Consider the following 8908-nt stretch of genomic DNA (forward strand, 5'->3'; position numbering starts at 1 on the left):
GAAGACAAATTTCGCAATTTTTCGAGAGACCTGCAAGCAAATCTGTTTCCTTTAATTTAAAATAAATTAGCAAAAATGAAAATAAATTATTTAAAATAAAATAATAGTACTGTTGGCAGGATGCACATGTGCGCTACAGATCTCTTCTTTCTAAACATGCGCGCAATCTGACTACTCCGGATGACGCGATCGTAAAATCGCCCTGATAATCTCCAGTACCCGAAAGTCGCCAGATGCACGAGCCGAAAACTGCCGTTCACAGGAAAAATCGTTTTTATTCATCCGCACGCAGTTTTTCATCTTAATTTACGAGCTAAATGTGTGGTCGGTATTTTTTTTCTTTATTCTCTCTTTTTTTTTTTTGAACCGCCGTTACAGCAACAACTTCCAATATTTGAAATTTATTAATAATAATCATATAGTCCGGTGAAAAATAAAAAAGGATAGGGAACGGAAACAAGAATAGTCCCGTAAAATTTAAAAAAATTAAATTTAAAAAATTTAAAAATTTAAAAAATTTAAATCCTGTAAAATTTCCTGTTCTTTCCGATTCCGAGGTCAGAAATAGGGGTTCCCAATAAAAAAATAGTCTTGACCTTGAGAAAGCTGTCAAGGTCAAGCTCAAGGTCAATTTCAAAGTCACCCCTAGATGTCCCCCTTGAACCCCTACAACTTTGGTCTGAAACATTTTTGCGTAATTTGCTTGTTTCAAAAGTTATTAGACTGGGGAAATTAAAATGACTCACCCTGTATATATATTCGATGACCAATAACGAAGATGAGCAAGGTCCATGCGCATTGCTTTTGAGAGATTCAAAGAAAAATTTGAGAAACAATGAACTTTTGACTAAATGACCTACTAAAACGTGAAAAATTACAAGACATCGAAAATTTTTCGAAAAAAGTAAAAATTCTTGAAATTTCGTGAAATTAACGAAGATGAGTAAAGTCCATGCGTATTGCTTTTATGAGGTTCAAAAAAAATTTGGAGAAATCTTGAAATTTCGATAAAATAAGCAAAAAAGTGAAAAAAGTGAAAATTCATGAAATTTCGTCAAATTTACGAAAAACGTGAAAAATCATGAAAGGACCCCGCACAAACCTTATGGAAAAAAACTTTCTGTCAAATGTTCCTAAAATTTGGGAGAAGGTAGCTAATATCATGTAGATTAAATGTCTACATGGGTCCAAAGCTCGCCTATGGCTGGGTTCCGAGATACCAGGGTTCAAACACAGGCAAAACGACGGATTTCTGGATCACGGTTATTGACTTTATTTTCATGTTGTTTAACTCACAGACACGCACACACTCATGCGCGGTATATTATATATATATATATATATATATATATATACAGGGTGTCAATTAAGTCCCGGGACGCCTGAATATTTTCTGAAGTACTTCAGTTCTGAAAAAGGTCAAGGTCATTCCTACAGTAACTTTGAACAAGGAATCCGATGGTGACCTTGGATTTGACCTTCAACATCAATTTTGAGGTTATTTTGAGGTAAAACTCATTTTTTTAAATAGGAACCCCTATTTTTTATTGCGGAATCGGAAAGAGCGGGAAATTTTACGTCCGGATATGTATTGAGGTTTGAGGTTGAGGTTGAGGTTTAACCCCTAGAGGTCAAATAGACGTCAAATAATGATATTTTAAGAATCTCGCGAGTCCAGAGGTAACAAAAAACAAACAAAGGTCATACCCTAGGTAAGTCTTGACGAGGAACCCAACGGTGACCTTGGATTTGATCTTGAACCGCATTTTCAAGGTCATCTGAAGGTCAATCTCATTTCTTCTAACAAAAAAACTAATTTTTGATACCGGATTCCAAAGAAGCCAAAAATTTAATGTCCAAATATGTATTAAGGTATGAGGTTGAGGTTACGCCTAGAGGTCAAATAGAGGTCAAATAATGAATACTTAAAAATTTCGCGAGTTCAGAGGTAAAAAAACAAATAAAGGTCATACCATTGGTAAGTCTTAACGAGGAACTCAACGGTGACTTCAAATTTGACCTTGAACCTCATTTTTAAGGTCATTTGAAGGTCAACCTCATTTTTTCTAATGGAAACCCCTGTTTTTGATAGCGGATTCGAAAGGAGCCCAAAGTTTTACGTATCGATGTGTCGAAGAAAGAATCCAATTGTGACCTTCAATTTGACCTTGTACTTGACCTTACAGGTTATTTGAAGGTTAACTTTTTTTTAAATAGGAACCCTTATTTTTGACACTGAAAATCTATAGAGCGGGAAATTTTACGCTCAGGTATGTACTTAGGTCGCAGAAAAAGTTTGACATTGGGGTTTACTCCAAGGTCATTTACCCACAAGGTTCAATCTCCACTTGACATTTAAGGTCATTTCAAGGTCAACTAGTTTTTTTGATTGGAAATCCGAGTTTTAGTACCAGGAATCGATAGAGGGGGAAATTTTTTAAGGCAAGGGGACTCACGCTAATCAAGCACCCCATAGGAAACAGATCTTACTACGTCTACGTCGTTGTTTCTGGGTAACGCAAAGAGTAAGAATAAGGACGATAGTAAGGTCATAATTTAAAAAAATGCTGTCTGAATGAAAAATTTCCCCCTCTATCGATTCCTGGTACTAAAACTAGGATTTCCAATCAAAAAAACTAGTTGACCTTGAAATGACCTTAAATGTCAAGTGGAGATTGAACCGTTGTGGGTAAATGACCTTGGAGTAAACCCCAATGTCAAACTTTTTCTGCGACCTAAGTACATACCTGAGCGTAAAATTTCCCGCTCTATAGATTTTCAGTGTCAAAAATAAGGGTTCCTATTAAAAAAAAAAGTTAACCTTCAAATAACCTGTAAGGTCAAGTCCAAGGTCAAATTGAAGGTCACAATTGGATTCTTTCTTCGACACATCGATACGTCAAACTTTGGGCTCCTTTCGAATCCGCTATCAAAAACAGGGGTTTCCATTAGAAAAAATGAGGTTGACCTTCAAATGACCTTAAAAATGAGGTTCAAGGTCAAATTTGAAGTCACCGTTGAGTTCCTCGTTAAGACTTACCAATGGTATGACCTTTATTTGTTTTTTTACCTCTGAACTCGCGAAATTTTTAAGTATTCATTATTTGACCTCTATTTGACCTCTAGGAGTAACCTCAACCTCATACCTCAATACATATTTGGACATTAAATTTTTGGCTTCTTTGGAATCCGGTATCAAAAATAAGTTTTTTTGTTAGAAGAAATGAGGTTGACCTTCAGATGACCTTGAAAATGAGGTTCAAGATCAAATCCAAGGTCACCGTTGGGTTCCTCGTCAAGACTTACTAGGGTATGACCTTTGTTTGTTTTTTGTTACCTCTGGACTCGCGAGATTCTTAAAATATCATTATTTGACGTCTATTTGACCTCTAGGGGTTAAACCTCAACCTCAACCTCAAACCTCAATACATATCCGGACGTAAAATTTCCCGCTCTTTCCGATTCCGCAATAAAAAATAGGGGTTCCTATTTAAAAAAATGAGGTTGACCTCAAAATAACCTCAAAATTGATGTTCAAGGTCAAATCCAAGGTCACCATCGGATTCCTTGTTCAAAGTTACTGTAGGAATGACCTTGACCTTTTTCAGAACTGAAGTACTTCAGAAAATATTCAGGCGTCCCGGGACTTAATTGACACCCTGTATATATATATATATATATATATATATATATATATATATATATATGTATGTAAAACCATACTTATGCGGACAAAAAATCATTGATGTTTTGATGGAAATGGTTCATTATCTATTATTGATTATAATTATGTAAATTAAATGACTTTAGTTTGTTTAGAAATGAATAAATTCAATATTTTAGGAAATCCCAAAATATAATAACTTTTGCAGACTAGTCTGCATAAGTACGAAAAAATTGTGCGGACAGTCTGCACAATTCAATAGATCCTGTGCGGACAGTCTGCACAAGTCTTTTAACTTATGAGGACAAATAAATACGTAGAACCGTAGTTATGCGGACGTTATGACTCAGCGTTGCCGCTGGAAAAGTTTCTCTCCGGGCCCCTAGAAAATAGCCCCCCAGATCATCTGTTATGACTGTTTTCGAAGCAAATAAAAATTTGGTAGCAGTGATTGGTGATTGGCTGAATTATTTACCTCTGGTATTCAGAAAGGACTAAACAGTATGACCACAACATAGTTTACACGTAAGTATATCTCTATGCAAATATTCTCTACACATAATTTTTCGATTGTTAATAACTTTTGAAAGATTCATTTTGTTTTGGGCGCAATTTAGTTTTCGTATAGTGCAAATCAATATGAATAATTTTATACATCATAAAAAGTATTTTTTTTCAAGTGCCCGTTAACTTTGTGATTCTCTACACTATCAATGCTGTATCGCTGACCGGAAAACGGATTTCTTTCTTTTCTTTTTGGCGCCATTCGAATCTCCATGCCTCTGGTCAGTTAAAAATCTAATCCAAGAGTATCAAAGAAATCAGAATATTTTCTAAGATGTACGCCTTGCTGCAGAGAAAAGATAATAATTTCCATATAGTATTAAAAAATCAATATTTGAAAAAAAAAGCTAATGGAATTGTGACCTTCAAATTAAATAACGAACCTCCAGTGGAATGCATATTACACGCTACAAATGGTAAAAATTTCCGTTTTTTTTTGTACTATTATTAACATGAAAATATTAATTTATTCAAGGTAACTTATTATTACCATTTTAAAATTATTGTTTCCTAGTGAATAATATTTATAAAAATTTTCAAAAGTTGAACTTAAATGAAAAGAATCTCCTTTGAGCAAGATCATTTCTCATAAGGGCAGCCTGAAATGAACGTTTATAGCTCGTTTATACGTTATATTGCATTGTTTACAACTCTTGCTGCATTGAAAGTATATAACGTGATTATTGATTTATTAGTGTTCAAACCTCCATTACTATAATGCATAAAAATCAATAATTCCAATCAATCATAATCAAAACCACTACATACTGTTCTTATTTTACCTTATACCTATAGTGAACATTTTTTTTGTAAAATTGATGAAAAAAATTGAATATTATTGAATTGGTTGTGAAGATCCACTATCATTTTGGATCTTTTATACACAAAAAAATCAGGAGTCAAAAAAAAATGATTCACACACTTTGGCATACTTTTCATTTAAGTTCAATTTTTGAAAATTGAACTTTCAGCATACTTTCAGCACACTTGTAGCACATTTTTGCACATTTATAAAAAAATAACACCAATTCATTTAATATTCAATATTATAATCAATTTTACACAAGAAATGTTCACATAGGTATACGGTAAATAAGAACAGTATGAAGTTAAGTTTTGATTACGTAATCATTGATTTCTATGTAGTACAATAATTGTTGATGAAATATACGATTGGTTTACAGTCTTCAATTTGTAATTAATTGCTCATGAGCAAAAAGATTTAAAAAATTGTTGATACAAATAGCCAATGGAAAGTTTTAATTTTAGTGGAATTATTTACAGTTTGAATCTCCTAATTAATTACAAATTGAAGACTGTAAACCAATCGTATATTTCATCAACAATTATTGTACTACATAGAAATCAATGATTACGTAATCAAAACTTAACTTCATACTGTTCTTATTTACCGTATACCTATGAGAACATTTCTTGTGTAAAATTGATTATAATATTGAATATTAAATGAATTGGTGTTATTTTTGAAAATTGAACTTTCAGCATACTTTCAGCACACTTGTAGCACATTTTTGCACATTTATAAAAAAAATAACACCAATTCATTTAATATTCAATATTATAATCAATTTTACACAAGAAATGTTCACATAGGTATACGGTAAATAAGAACAGTATGAAGTTAAGTTTTGATTACGTAATCATTGATTTCTATGTAGTACAATAATTGTTGATGAAATATACGATTGGTTTACAGTCTTCAATTTGTAATTAATTGCTCATGAGCAAAAAGATTTAAAAAATTGTTGATACAAATAGCCAATGGAAAGTTTTAATTTTAGTGGAATTATTTACAGTTTGAATCTCCTAATTAATTACAAATTGAAGACTGTAAACCAATCGTATATTTCATCAACAATTATTGTACTACATAGAAATCAATGATTACATAATCAAAACTTAACTTCATACTGTTCTTATTTACCGTATACCTATGAGAACATTTCTTGTGTAAAATTGATTATAATATTGAATATTAAATGAATTGGTGTTATTTTTTTATAAATGTGCCAAAATGTGCTACAAGTGTGCTGAAAGTATGCTGAAAGTTCAATTTTGAAAATTATACTTTATCTGGTGTACTTTACCATTCTTTTCAATGAACATTGTACTAGGAATAATAATTACATCCTTATTAATAGCTTATACTGCATCAGGAGCACTTGTAGAAATTATGGACCAAAAATTAGCGAAAAATCGGATTTTGAAAACCTTTTTTTAGTTTTCTTATACATTTTTCACTCCCATTAAAGGTTGGAAAATAAAAAATCAATTTTCTATCTGCTTACCGTGAATTGTGGTAGATTTTTATAAGTAAATTTTTCGTCTTTTTCAAAAAATAGAGATGACCCAATAAACATCTTCGTTTACTTTCCACCCCTTTTACTCTGTGTGAAAAAAAAATAAATTTTGCAACAAACTCCATATTCTTATCATTTTGCTTCCTTGAAAAAGAAAGCTTCGTTTTCGTTTTTTTTTAACTAGCTTTTTCTCTACATATTTTTTATTTTTAACATTTTCTACTTCAATCTTGGTGTTTTAGTTAGATCTAAACTTTCTGCATATCATCAACTAAAAGTTTTTTTGCATATTTTTTTACTAGAAATTATGAATAGACCAGAAAGTCGTGTTTATGCACAAATTTCTATAACGTTTGATTCATAATGAATTTTTTAACGTGTGACGGCTTGTTTGGAAGTTTCTAAAAGAAACTTGTCAAAATTTGATTCATTTATTTTGTACTAATACCAAATCTACATTCTTCCTTTATAGATGATTATAACTTGCTAAAGCAAATTCAAAGATCTCTCAATCTCAGTCTACCTTATGTGAAGCTGGATGATAATGACTCGTCCATCTGCAGTGAATATCTTTCACTAAGCTATGCAAATCAAAGTCGTAAGTACTAAACATTAACAAATCCAACAACAATGAAAGCGGTACGCTAGAAACTGCAGTTTTTATTCCAACTATTCAACTAATATCAACCAAAAAATCAAATATAACCAATTCAAAATATAATTTACATTATATTAACTTCCACTGCGAAAGCAGCGTTTGCATATTCGATTTGGAATGACATTTGAAGTGGTAATAAAGCAATTTCCAAGAAACTATATTTATATTACAGTAAATAACGTTGTCTCATTGTCATGGTATTTACATATGTACATACATAAGTACTTAAAAATAACATGTAAAACCATAAATCTTACGGACGTATAATTTCGTAACAACAAATCCACGTGCCTCGCATTAGCTTTTCCTATGTTTTTCTTGCAGTCTATCGTACGTATAAACATACTTTTACGAGAAATCATCACATCAAAGCAGTCGATAGGCAAAATCGTTATTTACCTCATAGCTTAATATTCTACCGAGCTGTAGTGAAATGTACGAAAGTATGAACTATACGTTTTCATTTATAACTATTACTAAATGCCAATTGACGAAATTATGATGTCAGTCTACGCAAGATATACTTGAATAAATACACATCAATTTTAAGAAAATGAACTTATGATATTTGATCATTTAAATATCTACAAAAATCAACAGATCATTCATCGTTTAGAAAAGGAGAGTTTTTAAATTAAAGTTTAGCCCGCTGCGAGTGTTACTGACTGCGCATGCGTACGGCGTCGGCGTTTGCAGCCGAGTTTGTCTAGTATGTTATTTGCAATTCTCTTAATACTGGTAAAATACAAGCGATTTTTAGCAATGGTGGAAATTACATGGTACCTAGTGCAATTTTTTGACACCTGTCAGAAATCTCTAGAGTGAATATTGGCGAGTTTGCTGGGGTTTATCGCATCGCAAAATGTTTTTGTTTATTTATTTAACAATCAGACCGGTGAAATTTTCGGGAATTGCATATTCTTGTGGTGCAATTTATGGCGAATCGATTGATGGGTCATACGTTTAATTTGCTAAAGGATTACTTGCTGGAGAGAGCGGAGGTAATTCACTGACTTTCATATATTGTCAGAATTCAAACATACAAACGAAATGATTCTATAAAAGGCCGAGACTTTTCTCTATGGCGCGATAAACGTAAACAAACGCGGAGAGAGACTAATTCGCTACGCGATCTAAACGCACACTATTCATTTTATCACACATACATCACCCTACTCACATGCGGAATTGCGGGGTTGCGTTGATCAGACGCAACCCAGGATGCGACGACGATGGTGACAGCGTCGTTGGCAATTCTCTCCGCCGTGGCCGATATCTTGGCGGGAAGCTCCGTGACTTCTCTGTTTTGGCGTTGCGCTTCTCGAATCTCGTCGCGGCTTGGCTGCAGGAAGTTGCACTCTTGCGAAGATGCGTAGGCTGCAATCTTGACGATGGCGTTGCTGGATCTGGGCACGCAGATGTTGTGACTCGCACATACTCACAATTGTCTCTCACTAGGGAAATGGTCTTTTCTTCAGCTTTCTTGTGCACGCGTGACGCGGCCGCTACTGCCGAAACTGGACTGTCCATTTGATTGTCAAATTGCGCGACTATCTTTCTTGCATTCCCGCGTGCTATCTCTTTCGCACCTACATGGTATTGTGTATCTCCGAGGTGTCGTTTTGTCGCATTTTGATTCGCCGATTCAAACGCTCGCTCAAAATCGCAACGGACGCACGTAATTAATATATTTAATTTCGT

The sequence above is a fragment of the Phymastichus coffea genome, unplaced genomic scaffold (assembly GCF_024137745.1).
Source record: "Phymastichus coffea isolate CEN01 unplaced genomic scaffold, Cenicafe_Pcof_1.1 PCOF00197, whole genome shotgun sequence".
In the NCBI taxonomy this organism is placed as follows: domain Eukaryota; kingdom Metazoa; phylum Arthropoda; class Insecta; order Hymenoptera; family Eulophidae; genus Phymastichus; species Phymastichus coffea.